At 34.6% G+C, this 26794-nt stretch overlaps 1 protein-coding gene and 1 pseudogene across 5 annotated transcripts in view; one reads left to right on the plus strand and one right to left on the minus strand.

Moving 5' to 3' along the window:
* IMMP1L (inner mitochondrial membrane peptidase subunit 1) overlaps positions 1–26794 on the minus strand; it is an 82427-nt gene that overhangs the window by 50678 nt on the left and 4955 nt on the right. The window contains exons 1-2 of one of the 5 annotated variants that reach the window (XM_047071051.1): positions 11618–11740; positions 102–361 (exon numbers count right to left, since the gene is read on the minus strand). The exons of 2 other annotated variants lie outside the window; for them this stretch is intronic. The gene's annotated coding sequence lies outside the window, so the exon portion shown is untranslated. Of the gene's footprint in view, positions 1–101; positions 1087–11617; positions 11741–26794 lie in introns of those variants that run through there. 2 more of the 5 variants (XM_047071054.1, XM_047071052.1) reach the window with 2 other exon arrangements.
* On the plus strand, positions 175–9839 carry LOC124506004 (cell death activator CIDE-B-like; annotated as a pseudogene).

The raw sequence follows: 26794 nt of genomic DNA on the forward strand, positions 1-26794 counted from the left end.
ATAGTTTATGCACGCCTTATATAATTTATAAGTCATATAGCTTATAATAATGCTAAACATTAAAAATAATTAATAAAAAGCACATTCTTTGCCTTGATCACCTGATTTTTTTGTTGTTGTTGTTTATAAAATTAATCACAGTTAGCAGGGTAGAAATCGCTTTGAGCTTCGTGAATGACATCCAAGAGATGGGAAAGGATTAGTTCTCAGTTGCTGCCAGTTATAGCGCCAGGTGGCTTTTTCTGCAGTGAAGGTGTTACCGATAATCCCATTACACTGGTACTAAATCTTGCAGACATCAAAATTATCACCAAGGTTCCTTTTCATCCCATCCTTTCCAAATGACTGGAAGTCGCTTCACCTGAAAGAAGTCAAATCCACATGCAGCTGCTGTTTTAGCAGGCAGCAAACTCCCTGAGAATGCCAGTCGTGATTCAATTTTGCTGTGCTGGTGGCCCCCTATTCCCTGTCCAATAATACATCTGTTAAAAAATCCTACAGCTACAAATCAAGTTTAATCCTACCAGGGACCTCATGTTGGTCTTGTCTTCCAAAAAGGCAGCAGGTTCTGCTGTCTATCTCTGCTAGCGTCTGGGGAATACCCTTTAAATCCCAGCTCTACTTAGAAGAATAAGCTAAGGATCACAAAACATGACCTCAAAAACCCTGATATGACTATATTCTGACCCAGAGGCATTCATTCTAGGTGAAGATTAGAACTTTGCATAATAAGATTACACAGCAAGTGAATGATATCAAGGGACTATCCATATGCAGCCGCCTGGTTTTCTATAGACAGCCTGTGCTCTGCAATATGCAGTGCAGACGAAAAAGAGCTTGGTCTTTCTAGCTGAAATAAAATAGATTCACATAAATTAGTTGGCCATTTCCAGATTCCTAAATCCCCTATTACATCTTTTATTGACAGCTCCTGTGAGGATAGCACAAAATGTTATTCCTTTTTATTCTGTGCTTCTATAACAATCATGCTCTGTAATTGAAATGTACATAGATTATGGCTCGAAATTAACATCTTGTTTGCTGTAATCTTGGATTACAATTGACTGTGTACATAATAAAATTAGGAAATCAATGGATGGATTTATCATCTCCAAGAAACTAGAGGTATTGTTTAAAGAATAGTTTAACATTTTGTGTCAACACTTTAAATGCAGAAGTCACAGAGAAGTCAATAAAAATTTAAGTGAGTAAAAGGATACAACAGGCATCAGGTAATATCTACATAAAAGTTAGATTACATAAAAATTAGCTCATTTCCCTCAAAATTTTAAAGTGTTAAAATTTTCAAACGTGAAAGTTCAGAGAGATCTCCTTCTGAGATTTTCTCTCAAAACCATATTTGAGCCAAGAACCAGTTACACAAAAAGTCTCTACTTTTTATAAAGTACGTGTAGTGACAGTATTTTATATACATCACCTTGATCATTTTACACTTTAAAATATTTGAATCAATTCAAATCATCATTCAATGTTTTATAGTTCTTAACTATGTGCTTCTAAAGTACTTAAAGACGTTCCCTCTCCTATTTGAATATATACAGAGCATTTAAAATGTATAGAATCCTAGAGAACTTTATTTTGTTTTTTTTCTACCAAGTTTAAAGCAGTATGAGTTCTAAGCAAACTTATGTGAAAAGAGACATATACGTTCCCACAAATAACTATGCAGAAAAATTCTAAGAATGTGAAGAGGAGTTCTCTACTTAAAAAAAAAATATTAAGATTTGCCATGAGATTCTTATAAAACTAAGCTCCTTGGTATACTTAAAACACGTCTGACAAGTTTGATTTGCCCACAATTGCTGAGGAACATACTACATCCATTACATTAGCCCTTATTTCCTTATTATCACAATATATTTAAGCATATCTATACAATATCTGTTAAGTAGACAGGAATCAGGTAACATAATTATGATTTTGTGTATTAATCAGGCAGATATATACCAATAGTATCAGTGGTAGAGCTATAAAAAAAACCGTATGTAATTTCATTTAGATAGTCCATGAACATTCTTTGGTCGTCTTGAATAGGATATAGCTAGAAAATTAATGAGGAATGCAAAAAATACACATTTCTGTAGAACTTTAGAGCTACACTGTTCAATAAGGTAGTCATTAGCTATATATGGCTACTGAGAACTTGAAATGTGACTAGTCCAAATTGTGATGTATTGTGAGTATAAAATACACACTTGGACTTTGAAGACATAGTACAAAAAAACAATAAAATAATTCATATTATTGAAAATAGTATTTTGGATATAATGGATTAAATAAAATACTTAAGTGACTTGCACTATATTTGTACTGGACAGCACTGCTTTAGATCATACATTTTTAACAGTAAATTCCTAAACTAACTGAAATTGCACAACTAATAAATACTAAAGCAGAGAGTTATTCTAGAAGAACAAACATTTCAGTGTCAAATCTGATAGATTAGCTTAGAAAAGAACAAAATGCTGTCATTTCTGCCTCTATTTCACGTTTCTAGGTTAAGGGTAGTGGGGGAGAAGAAGGGACCAACGAGACTGCTGACCACCATGTACCAAAAAAGAACGATATTTTATAGTTACAAAATGCTTTAGTGTATTAAACACAGGTTTTTACAAAAAAAAATATATACCTTGGGCAACTTCATAAAAGACCAGTAAGTCTATATGTTACCCCTAATTGAATCCAATAGATAGCAACTTCAAAAAAACATGTCTGGATCTAAAAAGGGTCATGGTTTTCTTCTAAAGGACTGTACAATTGTTTATATTCCATTTTTAAAAATACATTATAAGTAATAACTACAGAGATTTGAAGCATGTAATAAAAAGCATATAATGATTTTCCATTAGTCTTTTCATTATATACACCAATGTAGGTTAAAAACTCCATTAATTAAGGTTTTACAGAAATAAGAAAGACTACAAATAGTTAAAATATAAAATATATACCTAATTTAATTCAAGAAAGTTAATGGCAGATTTAGTATGGCCAGACAATTGATGTCATACAATTAAAATACAAAGCCTGTCTTTGTCACACACTGGAATATTATTCCAATATAAACAATAGTACATAAAGTATTAACTCATTTAAAAGTTGCTTTTTCATAATTATTTCTTTATAACATTTATCTAAAATACTAAGACTAATCATGAAATATGAGTATGAATAAATAACATGGATAAAATCTAAATTAATTCTTTACGATCCAGCCATGTCACTTTTTCCTAGTCTTTCAAAATTATATAAGTTCTTTCCTTTTCTGGTAACAAGTATCACACAGACACACACAGGCACAGAGACACACACAAAAACAAAATAATAACAATAAAAAAACTTTCTAACCATCAATATATGAGTGTAATGATATTCAGTCTAAGTTAATCCCCAGACATCCAAATTCATGAATAAAAATTCATCAGTTTTAAATACACTGAGCCTATTAAGCAAGAACAAAAGCATATGCACAAAAGAGCTTTTAATATATTTCAAAGCCCAGAAGAGCCATGGTCTCATTAAAATTATAAATTACACAAACATGGAATGAAGATTCAAACTGCAGTGCAGCTAAGCAGATTACAGAAAACCCCGCGTTCCATATGATAACACACCATGGCCCTCCCAGATGGGGGCTTGGAACAAAAAGGCCATCACCACAGCTAGGGAAAACCTCCTTGTGATCTCTGGTTTCTGTTCAGCAGATGACAGCCAAATAATATGTTGATTATTCTGTTTGTGCTGCTAAGCTTGTAAGATGGAATAAAAGCGATATGATCTATTGTGAACCCAATGCTAATGTGTTGCTCCACTCATAAATAATATACTGAATTTATTTTGAAACTATCTTTTATCTAAATTTCAGTTTTTAAATGCATGAATTAAAATAAAAGCCAGGATAAAATAATATTTAATTTGATGCTTTAAACTAAAAAATGTAATGACAAGTGAAAAATATCTAAGTACTTAGTGAAGAGTCCAGTAAAACTGCCTTTCTTTAATCTCAGCACTGTGATCAGAGACAAAATGCATTTTTAAATAGGTAATTACTCTCATTATGAAATATAAATGCAAAATTAAATAATACAATAATCATGAAGTTTATGATATACATTATTAAGATACAAACTAAAACATATAAAACACTTTTCTGCAATATACTAATGGCACATAATCAGAACATGTATCTAAAATATTTCTGAATAATAAAAAGTATCACAGAAGGCCTTAAGAATATTCATAACTTGGGCACAAATGGATGCTCACAAAAAATCCTACTTAAAATAAAAATAATTAAAAAGAAGCTTCTAAAAATAGTTTTCAAATATAACACAGAGAACATCATTTCTTTTTTTATAGCTGTAGAGTATTTCATTGTATAGATATGCCACAGTTCATTTAATCAGTACTCTACTGATAGACATCCTCAAAAGAAATATGCAAATATATTAATCAAGAAATATGTATTAGAATGTTTATAATAGCATTATATGGAAAACCACCCAAATGTCCATTAACAGAATGGATTAAAAATATTGTGATATAGTCATATAATGGAATGGAGCTATGAAAATGAACCAACCACAACTTCATGCAATGTAGATGAATAGCAAGACATAATGTTGAGCAAAGGAAACTAGACACAAAAAAATTATACTGTGTAATTGTATGTATAAAATACATACATAATGTTTCTTTTCTTTATCTGGGTGCTGGTTACATGGGTGTATTTGGCTTCTGAAAAATTCATTGAGCCATCTACTTTTAATATGTGCACTTCTCTGTATATATAATTTTCTTTAAAAAGGCAGTTTTACACAAAAATAGTATACAAAGGCAGTCAAAATCCTTGTCATAAGAAATTTAGAAACAGGTGACATATATAAAATCTAAAAGTGAAAACTAAGCATTCTTATACTACTTATTTGAATACTCAAATTTTCAACTCAACAGCCGAAACAAATTCCTGGATTCTTTGAAACAGAAGAGCAAAAGCCACTCAACCCTATTCTCCTCCCCCATCCCCAAACTCTAATACCAGACTCAGAGGTATCTGGTCTTTCTGTCAGGAATTGCTGCTGCTGCTATATACTAGACCTAAAATAATCTCAGGACGGAACATTTGCCCATATGTTAGAAAATAAAGTAAGACAGAAGATAAGGCAGCTTAACAAATATGTTTGCCATCTCCCCGTTTGCCTTCAAATTCCATAAACTTTTATTTGCTAATTATGAAAGCTTATTACCTAATTTAATAGAGAACTATTGGGGCGCCTGGGTGGCGCAGTCGGTTAAGCGTCCGACTTCAGCCAGGTCACGATCTCGCGGTCCGTGAGTTCGAGCCCCGCGTCAGGCTCTGGGCTGATGGCTCGGAGCCTGGAGCTTGTTTCCGATTCTGTGTCTCCCTCTCTCTGCCCCTCCCCCGTTCATGCTCTGTCTCTCTCTGTCCCAAAAAAAAAAAAAAAAAAAAAAAAAAAAAAGTTGAAAAAAAAAAATTTATAAAAAAAAAAAAAGAGAACTATTTTACTTCTCAATGAAGTTAAAAGAAAATATAATTAATTCCTTAATATCACTATCATACAAGTAAAACTTCCTGATAATACGATAATAAACTAAACAATGTATCTCATTACCTCCCACTTAAATATTTTCCTTTATTTCTATACTGGAATCAACACATGATTACATTACTGTTTTTCTCATATTAAAAAGATACTTTAAGATATAAGCTAAAAGAATAAATTCATAAGTAAATAAGAAATAAGCTAAAAGAGACCATCTAAAGATTACAGAGTTCAATTTTCATTTGTGTAACAAATACTTATTCAGTGCTTACCAGGATCTGCAGATAAAGGAGTAAAATTAGCTAATTTCTGTGGTAAATGTAGCAGACTTACCCCTTTCTTTCCCACTCATATGATTTACAAATGAAACAAAACTATTTTTAATGAGTAACACATTATTTAAATATTAAGAACAATCTAGACGATACACAGTTAAAGTTCCATCTACTCCATTTTCCTCACCCATCCACACATAGGATTTATATTTTGCATAACCTCCCAGATTTTCTTTTTGCAAATATAAGCAAATAGGAATATGTATTTTTATTTCCTTCCCCCTTTATGCAAAAAGTAATTTACCATACACTGTTTGAACTTTGCTCTTTTAAAACATAAATCTGCATATAGAAAATATCCTTTCTTTTTTTTCACGGCTGTAGAGTTTTACATTGTATAGATATGCCACAGTTCACATTAACCAGTACCCTACTGATAGACAGTAGGGGTGTTTCCAATCTTTTGCTACCGCAAAAATGCTACAGTGAAAACTCCTGTACATATAGTATTACATGAGTACACAAGTACATCTGTAATAAATTTCCGGAACTAGTATACAGAGAAGTTTAAATGCATTGGTCTTTTCCTAGAAATTGCCAATTTGTCTTCTACGAGGGTTGTGTCATTTTGCACTTCCACCACAGATGCATCTCAGATGGATCCTAGGAAAACCTAATCCTCTCGTTTGGCCTCTAAGATAATTTGTTCATAAGGCAATTGCCAACGATGTTCTAACTGCAAAAAACTACAGAAAGCTCTTTGTTTGTTTTACCCCTAATGCAGAATTAAAATCCGTTCACATAAATTAAAACAAAGGAATTTTCAAATTAAAAAAAAAAAAAAAAACCTCACTGACATAAGAAATCATCATATTGATGCCTAATGTACTGGGATAGAAACTATCTATCTTTCTTCCCAATTATCTCCTGTCATCTAAAAACAAATATACTCTCCCATTCCAGTTTTTTTTTTTTAAATTAACATTTAGTGGTTTATAATTGGGTAAGCAGTCAAATGCATTTCACTTTGAAATGAATGTTTTCCTGAGGCATTTAAGTTTTCATGAAACCAAATCCATGTGACTTCTATACTGTCCTTTAAAAAGCTATAATTTCAAAGGTGGTTTAATTTTTATGACTGCCATTTTCAATTTTTAATTTTTTTTTTTTCAACGTTTATTTATTTTCGGGACAGAGAGAGACAGAGCATGAACAGGGGAGGGGCAGAGAGAGAGGGAGACACAGAATCGGAAACAGGCTCCAGGCTCTGAGCCATCAGCCCAGAGCCCGACGCGGGGCTCGAACTCGCGGACCGCAAGATCGTGACCTGGCTCAAGTCGGACGCTTAACCGACTGCGCCACCCAGGCGCCCCATGACTGCCATTTTCAAATGGCAGTGTCAACTAATACACTGTTTTTATTTCAATGTCCATCCTATCAAATATTTTATAATTAGAAAATGCCCACTTAGGCCCATTGGACTTCCCATTTGAAGGAGTCCTTAAGCAAATTGTTTCAATATTACTGTTTTATAAGAAAATGTGTACACGATAATTTTAATCCCCCAAATAAGGACGCACCGGTATTTGTAATCTATGTTGCATTTCAATTGTTCAGAAATCAGCCATCAGGTTATCTCAGAACTCCGAAACAAAGTGGCGAATCTAGTTGATGAACCCAAAATAAATTTTAAAAAGCTGCCACACCTTCTGTGCCCTTAGTCAGTAGATGGCAGAACCATACTTAAGCTCTTACCCAAACAATGTTGATTTTAACATTAGAGTCAGTATAATGAACAGAAAGCCAAGAAACAAGAATTACCTAACAAAGGTAAAACAAAACATCACACATCACAAGTAGCACATGGGACATAAAAGCCTATCAGTCTAGGACAATTTAGGAGAACAGTCCTATGCAGCAAAAGTCTCTAGGGAAATCACATAAATTCTGTGAAGACTGATGTTTACAATGACAATTCTGAGCCATAAAAACAAACAAACAAACAAACAAACCCTTAAATTATACTCCATTTGTACTGTTTAAGAAAACAGATGGGTAAACTTTAAATTTTAGAAACATTATGTAAAAATGTTCATACAAAAAAAGTTTTGGCACATAAAAGGATAAGATTCATTTATCTACAAAACAAACAGATTAGAAATGTACTATTTGTTAATAATAGCCTAAGGAATGAGGGATTGCTCAAAATAAAATTCTCAAAATTAGGATATACTATAGCTGTCTTTTAGAAAATGATCTATGATAAAGTGTGGTAACATTTTGGGGGCTTCAAACATGGAACTCTCTAGGCTAAGCCAATTCTTGGTGAATAGTCAAAAGAACATCTGATGATTTCTGAAAGCTAGTCAGGCAAATTTTCCACTTAAATGGCTGTACACACTCAAGAAGATATCCTGATTTCACTTTTTAGTTTGTTTTAAGTTGTGACTGCCAAGTAGACAGGTTGATCTGGTTTCTAGCTCCAACTTGCTACATGACCTTGTGCATGTGACTCAATCTCTCTAGCCTTCCTTAGTTTCTTCTTCAGTAAAGTGAAGAAGTTATACACAATATGACACGACAGTTAACAGACTGAATGCACTAATAAAGTAAACCAAAGAGCTACTACCTTAAGTCTTAAATCTATTTCTTTACTATGTCTAAACATCTATATGTATACTATTTTGATACCATCACAAACTATATGCCACTTTACTGTACATCTAAGGCCTAGAGTAAAAGAAATTATAATCATTTCAGAATCTTTTCCAATGTTTATTATGTGTTACTCTCAGAATATAATAAATTTCTCATGTAATCATTTAAATTAATTTAAAATGCCATATAATCAATTATCTTTAACCTGAAAATATATGACTTTTCCACTTCACACCGATAAAAAAACAACATATATGTAAAAGAACGCTCGTGGCAATGTCATTTATAACAGCCAAACACTATCCACCAACAACAGCATGAATGAATCCTGTCATAGTCATTCCAAAGGAATAATATATAATAATGAAAAGGAATGAATATTACATGCAACTATATAGATGATCTCCAAATTGTAATGCTAAGTAAAGGAAAAAAAAATGCATATGATTTCAGACAATGGTGCTTACCAACTGACCCACCCATATCCCATGCTGCCTGGGACCCCACTGAACACCCCACAGCCATTCCAGCATCATATGGTAGCAGGTAAGCACCAACCTGAAGGAAAGCACGAAGGCAGTCACAGTCACCAGTCTTAGGTAAGTATCTAATATGAGCTCTGAGTTTGGTCATAGGGTCCGGATCTCAGCTCCACTACCCCCAGCCACCTTTTTTCTCTGTGATCAAAGGTGCCAGCTGCCAAGAACTGCTAGACAAGGTGATGGAGACCCTACAGCTGACAGGAATGCTAACACAGGTGCTAGAGGAGGATGGGACCTCCATGGAGAGCAAGGACTTCTTCCAGCTGCTGGAAGAAGACACAGGCCTGATGGTGCTGGAGTTTGGGGAAAGCTGGACCCCAGCAGAAATGGGTACTGTCATATGGGCTGGGCCAGAAGAACCCCAAGCACAGAAAGGACATCACCCTCATCACTTTCAGTGTATACAAGCAAAACCCTTGGGACTTCTTTGGCAGCCTGACATAAAAGCCACATTCTACAGGCTCTACTCCACAAGCTGACTCTAAAGGACTTGGCCCAAAGAAAGTACTCAGGGAGCTCCTTCAGTTGGACCTCCATGTTGTCACAAGGCCTGGGCCACATGTTGCTGGGAATTTCCTCCATCATTCACCATTCAGTAGAGGAGGCTAAGCAGTGGCAGCAGCAGCAACAGGGTGGCCTCCATCCCTGCTGAGAAGGAGCTCTGAGCTTCTGCTCCTAAACTTGTCCCAAGAAACACAACGTGTACACTGTGACAGTATCAGGTTTGGGGTCCTGCAAACAGTGCACACTAGATAACTCACCTGTTTTCCCTCAAAGTCTCTGACCATATTGTGATAGGACCCATCAGCATTAATACCTTCCACCCCTAGCCTATACCCTTTCCTGAAGAATGCTGTCCCTTCCTAGCCATCTTTCCAGCCTCTCACTTACCATGAAAGGCCAAAGCCTGTCCCCAGGCATCCTGATCCCACTCTAATTGCTGCTACATCTAAATTTCTTAGAACCCCTCCTGTCCCTCAGCTCCCCAGTACACTAGAGCGAGTCCTCTTTGACTTTACATTGAGATCTCTAATTCTTTATACCCTTCTCCTCCTAAATAACAAAAACATTTCCAATAAAAATATTAAATTGGTTACAAAAAATATGTGATTCCATAATGATTAAAAAGAGACAAAAAGTAAACATACTGCTGAGAAATACAGATAGAAATGACAAAAATTATAGAGAGAATATATAAATAATTACCATGAAAATCAGGACATCGGTTACCTCTAAAGAAAAGGAAGATTACATTAAGAGTTTCTGGCCTGCCAGGAATGATCTACAATTACATGGTTGCCTGCTTTATATTTATTCTTTTTACTATACATTTATGTTTCTATATGATGGTATGTTTTATAATAAAAGGTTTAAAATGGTATATTTTCTGAAATAATATATTCTTATGGAGAAGGAAAAGTGTTCACGTTTTTTGCTAACAATTTTATTTTCTTGGTCTACATTTCTAATTTTTATTGCAATATTTTAATAATAAACAAATAAGTTACTATGCCTAATTATCCACAACCTTAATTAAGAATAGATTTCATAGGCTTTCCCAATGGCTACAAAAAAGTCCCAGCCCCTTAAAGAGCATTAGTTATCCTATTAAATCTTTGCTTAGCTCAATGTTGTTTCTGTTACTTCTTTTCAATGAAATGTATGCTTACTTTAAAAAACATATACATTACATCCAAGTAATAATTTTATACAGGCTGCACTCCAAAAAACATCATATTTTATTTAGCTCATGGGTAGGAAGAAAAACACTTTTAACTGTCACACATTTTATATGGCTCCAATTTTGGGAGTCTGTGTATGCATACAGTGTGAGGATTTATGATAGGAAGGACATAGACATGACACTTGAGGTCCAACCCAATGTCACTCTGTGTAAGGCAAGTATGGTTCCCTGTGTGTACTAGAAAACATGGTAGCTGGATTACAGGATGGATATACAAAGCAAGTTACACTTAAAGTCTACTGTACAAAGTGTAACATAGAAAGACTCATTCAAAAATAGATCCAATAATGCCTAATTTAAATTATACTGGAGCGATTTTAAATATTTCCTTTGGAAAAACAAAAAATACAGGGAATTAAAATTATTACAAAAAAGATAATAATGAAAAGAATAAAAATAAACTGACTTCATTTATAAACATTATATACACACAATTTAGGAAATCCTAAAAGGTCCATCACCTACAAGCATCTTTTGATGTATGTTTGTTATAACTTTTAGATGCCACTCAACAAGTGGACAATGAAATTTAGAAACAAGACTACCAGCCCCTTCATCATACTCCAGATATCAACACAATCACGATGGTATCACCCATTTTAATACAGTTGCTTTTGTTGCATATTGTTGTTTTTCTATGAATGCATCCAAGGAGTTCCTTCTTCAGTGGGTCCAGCTAACCAGTTATTTGCCCATCTATTAAGTGCCAACTTTAAAAAATTACAGTGTCCAGCAGGGAGCAGCATTACAACATTCATAAGACTTAACTTGAACATGAACCGGACAGAAGAAAAAGGGGAAAAAAGAACCACTTACCATAGGTCTGTTCTACAATACATTCAATTTTTAGGGCAGGTGTAAGGCTTCCAGAAAAAAAAAAAAAAAACAAAAAAACACTTAAAGCATGTTCTCAAAGTATATATGGGTGATCCACGATTTCAGAATTCCTAAAGCAGGAAATAAAAATTATATTAGGTAAAGGATTCCCCCAGCCACGTTATGTAAAATTAGTATATGACTAAATGTCTCTCGTTTTTAAGGTACATATTCCTCTTAGTGGTTCAATGGGATTCTGAATTCAAATATATGATATACTTTGGATAAAATGATTAAAAAAGACCCAGAATATTGAAGTCCTTTATCCACTAGAAAATTTAAGCAGAAGAAAGTGGATGACATGATATATTAAACCAGAGAGAACAGTGGTCAAGGACTTAAAAGGGTTGACAACAGTTGATATACAATTCTAATATATCAAACTCTAAAGAATTGGCAAGTAACAGGATATAAGATTCATTTCTACATACCAGCATGAATATCTGAGGTTAATTTTACTAATGAAAAGGCAGCAGAGAAGTAGTGTATAATGTGGATATGTTAAAACTGATTATTCAAATATTTACTGAATACAAGCAATGCACGTGATAATTGCAGAAAAACTCTGTGACCAGTTAAAAATTTAGTGACAAATGAAAAACATACTACGTTTGATACTGTCTTGGATGCCAAATCTGCCTAACAGCCAACTAAAATAGTTCCATGTCAGTTCTTATGACTGGAAAAAAAAAAGGGGGATTTTCCCATTATAAAATGAACTTTCAGTTATAAAATAAATAAGTCATGGGGATATAATATACAGTGTGGTCAATAATATCGTAATAACTTTGGTGACAGATAATAACTACACTTATCATTTCACAGTACATAAGAATATCAAATAGGTATGATATACACCTGAAACTGTATGTCAATCATACTTCAAAATGAAGTTTTAACTCCATTTTTATTTGATGTTAAAGTTTGCTTCATATGTGCTCACATGCAACAATTCAGTGTCTATGCTGAAATACAAATTTTTCCCATTGAAAGAAGATAACATGAATATTCATCTTGGAATATAATTTTATATAATTTATGTAATACACACTATCACATATCAATGTAATACTAAGAAATAACATGTATTCAAAATTTAGCAAGTAATATATAAAATGGTTTCTACTATTTTCTTCTGGCAAAATAACATGAAAACCTTAAGTATATGATATTAAGACTACAGTGACTCTCTAATAATTATTATTTTAATGAAGCCAAAAGAAACTGATATATTTTTATTAATCTTCTACACTTTACTATTAAGCTATTCATGGCATTATTTCTTATATTTTGCCCTCCTTACAGTCTTTCTCTTATCCTATATCTTGCCTTTGCTTTCATACATTTCATTTTGGGGGCACCTGGGTGGCTCAGTCGGTTAAGCGTCCAACTTCAGCTCAGGTCATGATCTCGCAGTTGACGAGTTTGAGCCCCACGTCGGGCTCTGGTCTGACAGCTCAGAGCCTGGAGCCTGCTTTGGATTCTGTGTCTCCCTCTCTCTCTGCCCTTCCACCGCTCATGCTCTATGTCTCAAAAATAAATATAAACATTAAAAAAAAATTTATTCATTTTTTGTGATATTTCCTTATTCCTACCAGTCCATCTTCTCTCTCTTTTCTAATACATTTCTGTTTCAATCTCAATTATTGTTTTGTCAAACTCCTCTCTTTATGACCCTACCAACTTTTTCCCTTTTATGTTAGGACACTTAAAAGTGAGTTTTTTCTGCAACAGTCTGCTTAAATTATACTCTTTCACCCTTTTATAGGCACTGTCCTTGATCTTAACAATATAACCTGATTGGAAACTCCATAAAATTATACTGTTGCTACTTATAGAAATATTTTTCCTCTGATTTATTTAAATATTTGAAGAATTCACTAAACATTTTGGAGTCAATCTCGAAACTGTGAAAAATGTCAAGGACATTTAATCTCACACACTCATTCCAATCAACGAGACCTCCACTATTCTAATAAAGAGGGGATTTAGGATGTTACTACATTAGTATGAACAGATACTGAGTAGTAAACTTTTGTAAGTCAACAGAATTTTAGTGCTTTTTATTCATGTGTGTACATGCACATATGCATAATATCCTCATTAAAAAGCAAAGATACATGAAATAAACCCTTACTTCTAATATATATCGTCAAGTCTGAAAAGAATGATTTCCCTATTCAGCACTAATATGAGTATTAACATTAATGGTATTAGTACATTAAAAAATAATTTCATAATATCATAAATGTTGGTTTTTAAAATTATAATTAGATTATATAACACATTTATAATATAATTACCTAAAATGAGACCGCAGTGTGTCGAATAGTGTTCCTCCCTCTGCCCTAAATTCACGTCTACCAATAATCTTAGAATGTGACCTTACTGGGATGTAGGGTCTCTGTGGATATAACTAAGGTAAGGATCAATATGAGGTCATTCTAGATTAGGGTAGGCCCTAACTCCAATGTGAATGTTCTCATACAAGACAGAAAAGGACACAGAGAAACATGGAGAAAAGACAATGTGAACATGGAGGCAAAGACTGGAGTTATGCTGCCACAAGACAAGGAGCAACAGGAGCCATAATAAACTAGAAGAAGCAAGGACGGATTCTCCCCTAGTGCCTTTGGGACAAACATGGCTCTGCTGACACCTTGATTTTGAACTTTTGGTTTCCAAGTAAATTTCTGTTGTTATAAGCCTCCAAGTTTGTGTTAATTTGTTATGGAAATCCTAGGAAGTTAATACATATTTTGGTATTTAGAAGTGGAGTGTTGCTCTAACAGACACGTAAATATTAAAAAAGTTTGAAGAGAGCATTGGTAGATTGCCTTGATGAGACTGCCATAGAAATAGACATGTTAAGGAGATTCTGGTAAAGGTTCAGAAGGTAGTAGACAGAATGGCAGAGAAAACTATCATCTTAGAGAATACATATACTGGCAAGAACAGAATGTTAAAGAAATATGAACATTAAAAGGACTCCTGGTAAAGTCTCAAGAAGGAAATGAGGGATATGTTATTCGACACTGGTGGGAAGGCAATCCCCATTATAAATTAGCAGAAAATTTGGCTGAAATGTGCTCTATTGAGTGAAAAGCAGAATGTTTAAGAATGAATTGTATATTTGGCTGAGGAGACTTCCAAAGTATCAAAGGTGTATTATAGTAAAATGTGAGAGAAAGAGAGAAGGAACTGTTAAGCAAAAAAGAAATCAGTACCAAATGACTTGGACAATTCTGAGGCTACATAAGATTACATAAGATTACATAAGATGCTAACATCACAAATCATTAGGAAAATGCAAATCAAAACCACAATCAGATACCACTGCAAACTCACTAGGATGGCTATTATCCAAAAAACAAAAACCAACACAAGTTGCTAAGCACAGGGAGAAACTGGAACCCCTACGTACTATTACTGAACACAAAATGGTCAGCCACTCTGGAAAACACTGTGGCAGTTCCTCACAAAGTTAGACTTACCATATGATCCAGCAAATTCCACTGCTAGGGATACACCTGAAGAAACTGATAGCAGGGACTCTAGCAGATATTTATACACCAATGTTCTTTTCAGTATTACTCATGATAGGCAAAAGGAAACAACCCAAGTGTCTATCAAAAAAATGCATGGATAAACAAAATGTGCTATACATACAATGAAATGCTATTCAACCATAAAAAGAAATGAAGTTCTGATGCATGATACAAGATGAATGAACTTTGAAAAACACTATGCTAAGTGAAAAACATTACGCAAATGCTAATAAAGAATAATATATGATTCCACTTATATAAGGTACCTAGATATGCAAACTCATAGAGACAGGAAGTAGAATAAAAGTTACCAGAGGCTGGGCAATGGAGGAATGGGGAGTTATTGCTCAATGGGGAAAGAGTTTCTGTTTGAGATGATGACAAAGTTTCAAAAATAGTGACAATGTTTATACAACACTGTAAATATACTTAGTGGCACTGAATAGTACCCTTAGAAAAAAATAAAATAGTGAATTTTATCACAAAAAGGATTTTTAGCAATATTTATTTATTTTTGAGAGAGAGCGAGGGGCAGAGAGAGAGAGAGACAGAGAAGCAACTCCTCATCCATTCAAGTTTTAACATGAGATTGCAGCAATTCAGTTGCATCTTCAGGCTCCACTTCTAATTCTAGTTTTCTTGCTATTTTTACCACATCCATAGTCACTTTCTGAAGGTTTGAAACCCTCAAAGTCAACCATGAAGGCTGGAATTAACTTCTTCCAAACTCTTGTTAATGTTGACATTTTGACCTCTTCCCATGAATCATTAATGTTGTTAATGTCATCTAGAATGGCAAATCCTTTCCAGAAGGCTTTCAGTTTACTTTGCCCAGATCCATCAGAGGAATCACTATCTATTGCAGTTACAGCCTTATGAAATATATTTCTTAAATAATAAGGCTTGAAAGTTGAAATTACTCCTTGATCCATGGGGTGAAGAATGGATGCTGTGTTAGCAGGCATGAAAACATTCATCTCATTGTACGTCTTCATCAGAGCTCTGGGGTGACCAGATACATTGTCAATGAGCAGTAACACTTTGAAGGAATCTTTTTTTGTGAGAAAACCTTAAACTTAAAATATTCAGTAAACTATGTTGTAAATAAATGTGCTGTCATCCAGGGTTTGGTGTTCCCTTTATAGAGCACAGACTGAATAGATTTAGCATAATTCTTAAGGGCCCTAGATTTTCAGAATGATAAATAAGCACTGGCTTCAACTTCAAGTCATCAGTTGCATTAGCCCCTAACAAGAGAATCAGCCTGTCCTTAGAAGCTTTGAAGCCAGGCACTGACTTTTCCTCTCTACCTATGAAAGTCCCAGATGGCATCTTCTTTCAATAGAAGGCTATTTTGTCTATGTCTATATTGAAAATCTAGTTTAGTGTGACCACCTTTGTTAATGATCTTAGCTAGATCTTCTCAATAGTGTTGCAGCTTCTACATGAGCTCTTGCTGCTTCACTACATACTTCTATGTTATAAAGACAGCTTCTTTCTTCAAACCTCACAAACCAACCTCTGCTAGCTTCAGGCTTCTTCTGAAGGTTCCTCATCTCTCTCAGCCTTCACAGAATTGAAGAGAGTTGGAGCCTTGACCCGGATTAGGCTTTCAGCATATCTTGGCTTTCAACATGCCTTCCTCACTAAGCTCCATATCTGGCTTTTGATTTAAAGTAAGAGATGCAGGGGTGCCTTGTTGCTCAGTCAGTTAAGTGTCAGCTCAGGTAGTAATCTCACGGTCCTGAGATCAAGCCCGCTCGGGCTCTGTGCCAGGTGTGGAGCCTGCTTAAGATTCTCTCTCTCTTCCCCTCAGCCCCTCCCGTGCTTGCTCACGCTCGCGCGCGCACTCTCTCTCTCTCTCTCAAAAGTAAAATAAAATCTTTAAAAAAAATAAGTAAAGTGAGAGATGTGGGATTTCCCTTTCACCAGAGTACTTAGAGGCCACTGTAGGGCTATTAACTGGCCTCATTTCATATTGTTATGTCTCAGAGAATAGGGTGGCTCAAGGAGATTGAGAGATGGAAAATGGCTGGGACTAGGCAGAACACATGTAAGATTAATTGGTTAAATTCACTGTCTTATATGGGCACAATGTGTGATGTCCCAAACAATTATAATAGTACCATCAAAGGTCACTGATCACAGATCACCATAACAAATAATAATGAAAAAGGCTGAAATATTGTGAGAACTACCAAAATGTGAAACAGAGACACAAAATGAGCAAATGCTGTTGGAAAAATGGTGCCAGTAGACTTTCTCATTGCAGGGTTGCCACAAGTCTCCAATTTGTAACAAATGCATTATCTGTGAAGCACAATAAAGTGAAATAAACCAAGGGATGCCTACAATACAAAATGGCCTTTAACTTTGTTTTTAACTTTCCATTTGGGGAATGAAAAATATAAAAAGTAAGACATGACATTAAAATTCTAAAGATTTTTAAAAATTTTAATCAACATCCATTACCCTACAGTTCTGCAGATTACCAATATAGACAGTCTTAACTGGGTTCTTTGCTCAGGGTATCACAAGGCCAAATATCAGGATTTCAGACTGAGCTCTTCTCTGGAGTCACTGAGGAGCAATCCACCACCAACCACTTCTAGGTTGCTGGCAGAACCCTGTTTCTTGCAACTGAGATATAGTCTAAGGTTCCCTCTTTTTGCTTGTTACCAGCTGAGGGCATCTCTCATCTCCTTAAGGTTTCCTATATTCCTTTTCCCATGCTGTCTTCATCTTCAGACCCAGCATGTTACAACTTCCTCTTCTGTTACCAGGTGAAGAATATTCTTTTTTTCCCCTGAAAGTCTCATGATTAGATCAGGCTCAACATGGTCAGTTCCCCATCTTTAGGTCAACTGTGCCATGTGAAAACATAATTAGGGAAGTGACATCTAAGAACGTTCACATGTTCCAGGGCTTAGGGTGGGCCATCACTGGGAAGCCAAATTCAATCAAATTCTAAAGATTTTTAAAAGCAAATCTTTCATTAAATTATTAAAGATCTTGTTTCAGTGCTGGACAATCCTGATAAAAAAGTTCTTTAATCTGAGTTGAAATTAAAATTTCTATGCTCTGGAGAAACAAAGGGTCTTATTTCCCTTTCACCGGATTAACACAGGCCTTAGGAAACTCAAAATTATTCATCTCTGGGTTAAATATATTGCACTTACTGTCTCAGTTGTTTCATATCACATTTTCTCACCATCCTAGTCACTATGGATATATAACCCATTTTGGCAAGGGAAATATGCCTCATTTCTAGTGCTAATCTTCATAAATTGGCTAAATAAAGAGCTACCTTTATGGAGGACACTGAGTTTGGATACAAGTGCAACTACTAAATGAGAGCATGGATTTTTGTCATCAGACAGCTCTGTTGTGAATCCTAGTTCTACCACTTAGTAGTTACAGGACTATGATGACTAATTTTGTGTGTCAACTTGACTGGGCTATGGGGTACCAAAATATCTAGTCAAACAATATTCTGGGTGTTCCTGTGAGGGTGCTTCTGGAATAGATTAACATTTAGATTATCAGACTGAGTAAAGCAGATTGCCGTCGCTAACATGAGTATGCCTCAACCAATCCGTTGAAGGCCTGAATAGAATAATAGGCTGACCCTCAGGCCAGTAAAAGGGGGTGAAAAGCATCAACATACTAGAGATTTTGAAGAATTTCTATAAGATATAATGTATGAAATCACAGTGATAGGTAGGTTAGGGTGAAAATGACAGAGTGGAGTAGTTCTGAAAGAGGTGGTAAGGCCTACAAAACATAAAAAGTACGCTGACCCCTGGCCAAGCACACACAAAGAATGTTTCAGGGAAGATAGGACTTTTTTTCTTGTGATTCCAAAGGGGTTGTGGGCTGAATCAACAGTTATGGAGATTAGCATACTTAAAAAAGGTAAAAACTGCCTGATATGGTGCCTGGAAACCTAGGGAAGAATCCTCCTTATCTGGTTATTAGAGAAGCGCCTGGCCTGTCTGCTTATTTATTCTCAGCAAAGCACACTAATAAGTAAATCCTACCTACCTACCAAAAAACTCCCCATAAATATTCTTTCCATTTAGAGTAAAGATTTGCTATGGAATCAAGAAAAAAACCTATTCCAATAATCTATATTATTCAACTGGTCATTTATTAACATGATGGACATCCAAGGATCACCAACATTTAAGGAAACCACAAGAATGAAAAAAGCCCATGATGAAAAAAAGAACAAACAACTCTAGAGATAACAGGTAATTCGAGGGAAAAAGAAAGAAAAAGGATTCTAATTAACATCGTCAGAAAAACTGGATAAGATATTGTACCTACAAAACAAGAAGCGTATGAAAGAGTAGAATTAAAAGAACAAAGAGTATAGTTTAAAGAAATTTAAAATAGAATGCCTATCCACCACCATCTCCCCGGCCCCCGCCCTGCAACATACAGAAAAACTTGAAAAGTTGGAACAAAAGTTGAAGAAATACAGAGTAATAACCCAGTGTGGGTGATAATCTCTTTCAAAATAGTACAGGAAAAGAGACTCCTCTGTCCTCTCCAACACACACACACACGAGGAAAAATAATGTAAAGGACCCAGACAATACAGAGCAGAAGAAAAAAATATATATACTACTAAGTACATCTTTGATCTAGAGTAGAAGTTGTCAAACTTGGGCCAACGAGCCAAATCCTGCCAGCACCACTTTAGCAATTAAGGTTTTACTGTAATACAGAATGCTTATATGTTTACATGTTCTCTGTGGCTGCTTTCCTACTAACTACAACAGTAGAGTTAAGTTGCAACAGGGACCATATGGTGTGCAAAGCCTAAAATATTTACCATTTGGTCTTTTACAGAAACATTTGTCGAATCTTGATCTATAGCTATGCTGTCCGATATAGTAGCAACTAGCCAAATGCAGTGTTTAAATTTAAATAATAAAATTAAAACTTCAGTTCCTCAGTCATGTCAACCACACTGCAAGTGCCCAATAGCCATATGTATTTAATGGTTATTGTACTGGACACTGTAGGCATAGAACATTTCCATCAACAAGAAATTCTGCTGGACATGGCTTATTTGGAAATTACTACAATAGATTACTAGAACTGTATTTTAATTATTGCTTTAAAAAGTACTATAGTGAAAAATAAACATATAGGTAAGAGAAGCAGGAAGAAAGATTAAATTCAGAAAAAGATAAGTTAGTAATGTTAGAAATGGAAATCATTAATGCATAAACCTAAGATGTCATTCTATGAAAATACCTTTAAAAAATATATATATATATGTGTGTGTGTATATATATATATATATATATGTATGTATATATATACACATTTTTTTTTTTTTAAATAATGCTTCAGGGCACCTGGGTGGCTCAGTCAGTTAAGCATCCAACTTCAGCTCAGGTCATGATCTCGCAGTCTGTGAGTTCAAGTCCCAGGTCAGGCTCTGTGCTGACAGCTCAGAGCCTGGAGCCTGCTTTGGATTCTGTGTCTCCATCTCTCTCTGCCCATCCCCCACACATGCTCTGTGTCTCTCTCTGTCTCTCAAAAATGAATAAATATTACAATTTTCTTTAAAATAATGCTTCAAAGTTATTCAGAGAAAAGAAAATCCAAATATATAGCATTACAAATAAGTTAGTAAATGTCATCACAGATATAGAAGGGATTATAAAAGAATTCAATGTAGGGAATGCAAATAATGCTATCAAACTTGAAAGTAATAAAAAAAAGTGTTTCCTAAGATAATATAATTCAAAGAAAGGTAAAATATGGAACGAGTCATGAATAAAAAGTTTTAAAAAGTTGTATAATAGATGGCTCCAATTTAGTTCTGAGTTAACAAGGAAAATGTTTGCTATGAATTTTAATTTTCATCTTATACTGCAAGAAACTTCATATCCAGTATATAAAGTATAAACATATTTCATACCCAGACTCTTAAACTAGAAAACAGTAGTCAAAATAACATATTTCCCTCTGTTAACACTACTCATTGGGCCAACAATTATATATTTCTTTAGAGGGGAGCTTTATTAGTCTTTGAGACCCTCCATGCAAAATCAGATATGATGTAAGAAGCTTCAAATAGAATGGTTTTAAATAAGTGGCCTTTCCCTGGGTTTCCATAATTATTCGTAGTGAAGATGAACTGATCACACGTCATCAGAAATGTCCAGGACAATTAGAACAACACATGGGTTCAGATTAGCACAACAGTTTTATGCCTATGAGATTCCTCAAAGGTAACACACGAAAGGAGCACCTGGCACCAGTCACCAGTTGTTCAATTCCTTATTTGGGCTTTCTTGAAGAATAGTCCCAGTTTATCCTGCTCTAGAATTTCTTTTACTTTTATCACTGAAAATTGTTAGTGTTCTAGTGTTTACCACTAAAAATGTCTTGTTTACCTTTATAGATACATTTACTTGACAAATTTCCTTGAACTAAAACATGTTTACCTTCTGACACATTTACCCTACTACACTGAATATTCCAACATAGGAGTACACAATGGATTTTTAAATTTTAATTTTAAACTCCCCCAGTTTTCTGTTTATATTTAAATATCCACTAAAAGCGGGATGAACATAAGTACTCATGTGCTCTGGACACTTCCAGATTATACCTGCTTTCCTTGCATCCAGTATAATGTGTTATTTTTGGCTTTCTTAAAATTTCCTAAAAAATTCATGGGTCAGTGAGGAAATCAAACCAAAAAAGTTGAAAATATTTTGAAATAAATGCTTATGAAAACATAAAATATTAAAAGTTGTAGGATGCAGCAAAAGCAGTATTTAGAGAAATTATACTCCTAACTATAAACAGTATATTAGAAAAGAAGAAAGGAAGAAAATCGATGAATTAAGCTTTTATCACAAGGAGGAAAACCAAAATCTCAGCAAATCAAAACCAATAAATGTAGAAAACAGATAAAAATAAAAAGCAGTAATTGACATAGTAAAAAGTGAACATAAAACAGAAAAAATTTAAGCCCAAAAGTTGGATTTTTGGGAAAAGAATAAAAATGAAAAATCTCTAGCAATCCTAACTATGAAAAAAGGAAGAAACACAAATAATATTAGCAATTATAGTCATTAAAAACGTAGTAAGAACTGCTTCTAGTATGGTGAAGTACACTTACAACAAACTCTTCCCATAGATAACCATAAAAGCAAGACCAAATACAAAAACAATTATCTGAAGGCTCTACAGACTAAATAGAAGCCAAAAGATTTTGCTGATGAGTCAAAGTTGTAAAAGATTGTCACAAAGGTTTCTTATTTTTACAGATTTAGTTTCAGCACAATACAGTATAAGTAGTTAAAAAAGGAAAAAAGTCATCCTGAAAAACCTGAAGTATCGCAAACTAACCAATGAAATGGGGAAGCCAGAAAAAAAAATCTACCTAATCAATGTGATTTTACTTATTGAAAAAGTAATGATTCAATATAGCAGGGAAAGAACTGTCTTTTCAATAAATGGTAGTAGGTCAATAAACTATCTATATAGGAAAAACAAATACACCTTTACTCCTACCTAACACCGAAGGAAAAATAAAATCAATTCCAGCAGATTACAGAAGAAATATCTAGAAGAAACATTGAGATCATCTTTGAAATCTTGGAGTAGGCAAACAGCCATAAAATAAAAAATTGATACATCAGAATATATTCTGACTAAAAATGAAAGACAAAAATATGAAAAGGTAGGGCACTCGGCTGGCTCAGTCTGTGGAGCATGCTACTCTTGATCTCAGCATTGTGAGTTAAAAGCCCCATGTTACAGGAAAAGATTACTTAAAAAATAAAATCTTAAAAAAAAAAAAAAGAAAAGAAAAATATGAGGGGCACCTGGGTGACTCAGTCGATTAAGCATCTGACTTCGGCTCAGGTCATGATCTCACAGTCCATGAGTTCAAGCCCCATGTCTGGCTCTGTGCTGACAGCTGAGAGCCTGGAGCCTGCTTCAGATTCTGTGTCTCCTCTGTGCCCCTCCTCCACTCCAGCTTGGTCTCTCCCTCTCTCTCAAAAATAAATAAACATAAAAAAAAAAAAAGAATATGAAAAGGGAAGTCACAGACTAAGAGAGGAAATTTGTAACACATTTATTCCAAACTGGACTTCTTTCCAAAACATAAAAAGAATCTAAAAATCTAGACAATCCAACAATACTTAAAAAAAAAAAAAATTAGCAAAGACATGACCAGACTCTTCACACAAGAAGTTTATCTAAATGGCCAATAAACATACAAACAGGTGCTCAACTTGGTCAGTCAAAATCCAAACGACAATGTCATACCACAACCCTTTCAGAAAGGCTACAGTGAAAAGAAAATATTAAGTGTTGGTAAGGATGACAGGCAACTGAAATTCTCAAACATTCCTGGTAAGAGTGTAAATTGGTACAACCACGTTAGAAAAATATTTGGCCCCAAACAGCAAACTAGCCAAATCCCTTTCAACAGTAGAATGAATAATGAATTGTGATATATTTACACAATACTACAATTTTTTTAATTTTTAATTTTTATTTAAAAAAATCTTTTTAACATTTATTTTATTTTTGAAAGACCTAGAGCGACAGAGCGCAACTGGGGTAGGGTAGGGGCAGAGAAGAGACAGGGGGACACAGAATCCGAAGCAGGCTCCAGGCTCTGAGCTGTTAGCACAGAGCCTAATGCAGGGCTCAAACTCACATACTGTGAGATCGTGACCTGAGCCGAAGTCGGACACTTAACCAACTGAGCCACCCAGGTGCCCCAATTTTTATTTTTTTTTTAAGTTTATTTGAGAGTAGCAACCATGGTGGAGGGGCAGAGAGAGAGAGAGAGAGAGAGAGAGAGAGAATCCCAAGCAGGCTCTGCGCTGACAGCACAGAGCCCGATTCAGGGATTGAATTTATATGAACCGTGAGATCATGACCTGAGCCGAAATCAAGAGTTAGATGCTGAGCCATCCAGGCATCCCTACACATCACTATAAAGCAATAAATAATCCACATCTGTACACATTAATAGCAATCATTTCACAAATACAGTGTTGAACAAAAGAAGTCAAATAGTGATGGCTTCATTTACATAAAGTACAAGAACAGGTAAAGCAAATGAGGACCATGGTTTCTCTTTGTGAATGTACTAAAAGGAAGCAAAAAGAGATTACATGGAGTTAAGAACTCACCCTGTGCACACATGATTTTGACATTTATTCATTCAATCATGCTGCCAGAACACCATCAGACCTTGTAGTAAGCCTCTACAAGATCTCTATTAATATGGTTTACCTTCATAGTCACAGTTGTAATATGAACCCTAAGTCTCAAAAAGCCACTGAGGTATCCATTTCAGTCATAAGATGCTAGTTGCTTACCATGACCATTAAGTTTCCTGATATACCTTAAATAGGTTGCTACAGTTTTAGAACTGCACTCGAAGACTTCTCAGAATACCAACTTGTTGGAACCCTTGTGAAAATGGTCCTACTATGTGGCAACAAAAGTGATACAGACATTGCTTATCGAAACCTCAGATTGAAATTTTATACAGCTAATTTCATATTAAAGAAGTTTTAGGGTTACAATAAAATTGAGAGAAAAGTACAGAAATTTTCCATATACTCTTGACTCCACACGTGTATTGCCTCCCCTATTATCAATATTAGTCACCAGAAAATAGCACATTTTTTTACCAAGGATGAACCTATATTGAGATATTATAATCACCCAAAGTCCACAGCTGATCTTAGGATTCACGTTTGGTGCTGTACATTTCTACGGGTTTGGACAAAAGTATAGTGACATATCCAACAATTATATGGAACATTTTCACTAAAAATCCCCTATGCTTTGTTTATTCATCTTTCCCCACCAAACACTTCTGACAACCACTGATCTTTTTATGGTCTCCACAGTTTTGCTTTTCCAGAATTTCATAGAGTTGGACTAGGTATGTAGCTTTTTCAAATTGGTTTCTTTCACTTAGTAATTTGCATTTAAGGTTCCTCCATATCTTTTCATAGCTTGATAGCTCATTTGTTTTTACCACTGAATAATATTCCATCGTCCAGAATTTTATTCATCCATTCACTTAATGAAGGACATCTTGGTTGCTTCTAAGTTTTGGCAATTATGAATAAAGCTGCTATAAACAAACATCCATGTGCAAGTATGCATGTGGATATTTTCAACTCCTTTGGATAAATGCCTAGGTGAATGACTGTTGGAGCATATGGTAAGAGCATGTTCAGTTTTGTAAGAAATCTCCAAATTATCTTCCAAAGTGGCTGTACAATTTTGATTTCCATCAGCAATGTATAAGAGTTCCTGTTGCTCCACATTCTCATCAGCACTTGGTGTTGTCAGTGTTTCAGATTTTGGCCACTTTAGTAGGTGTGCACTAATATCTCAATGTTGCTTAAATTTCCATTTCTCTGATGACATATGATGTGAAGCATCCTTTCATTTGCTTTTTGTCATCTGTATGTCTTCTTTGGTCAAGTGTATCATAAGGTTTTTGGCCCATTTTTAAATCTGGTTGTTTACTATGGAGTTTTTTTTTAAAGAGTTTATATATTCTGGATAACAATATTTTATCAGGTATATCATTTGCAAATATTTTCTTGAGTATGTAGCTTTTCTTCTCATTCCCTTGACATTGTCTCTCAAAGAGCAAGAGTTTTTATTTTAATGAACTCAAGGTAATCAATTCCTTCTTTCATGGATATCTTTGGTTTCACATCTAAAAAAGTATCATATACCCAAGATTGTCTAGTTTTCTCCTATGTTATCTTCTAGGAGTTCTATAGTTTTGCATTTTATGTTTAGATATGTGATCCAGTAGAGTTAACTTTTGTGAAGGATGTAAGGTCTGTGCCTAGATTCTAATTTTTCTTTGCCATTTATATGTTCTTCCAGCATCATCTGTTGAAAAGACTATCTTTGCTTCATTATATTACCTTTACTCATTTGTCAAAGATCAGTTGATTATAGTTATGTGAATTTATTTCTGGGTACTCTATTCTGTTCCACTGATCTATTCTTTTGCCAATTCCACACTGTCTTAATTAGCGTGACTTTGTAGTAAATCTTGAAGTCATGTGGTTTCAGTCCTCCAATTGTGCTATTTGTGTTTGCTATTTTTGGTCTTTTGCCTCTTCATAAGAACTTTAAAATCAGTTTGTCAATATTCATAAAGTAATTTGCTGGGATTTTAATTTGGATTGCATTGAATCTAGAGATTAATTTGGGAAGAACCGACATCTTGACCTTGAGTTTCATACCCATAAACATGGAATATCTATTTTTTTTGGTTTTTCTTCAATTTTATTCATCAAAGTTTTGTAGTTTTCCTCTTATAGATCTTATAAATATCTTTTTCAGATTTATGCCTAAGTACTTAATTTTTTTGGCTACTAATGTAAATTAGATTGTGTTTTCAATTTCCAATTCCACTCATTCATTGTTGGTATATAGGAGCTGATTTCATTTTGACAGCAAGGAGAGATGGCTTTAATGAGAATGTGTAGGTTGAAGTGAGATTTGAAGGATAAGTATAAATTAACTA

This window comes from Lynx rufus, unplaced genomic scaffold (genome assembly GCF_022079265.1).
Source record: "Lynx rufus isolate CCGP_SWC_20201006 ecotype Redwood Valley unplaced genomic scaffold, mLynRuf1.p SCAF_9, whole genome shotgun sequence".
NCBI lineage: Eukaryota > Metazoa > Chordata > Mammalia > Carnivora > Felidae > Lynx > Lynx rufus.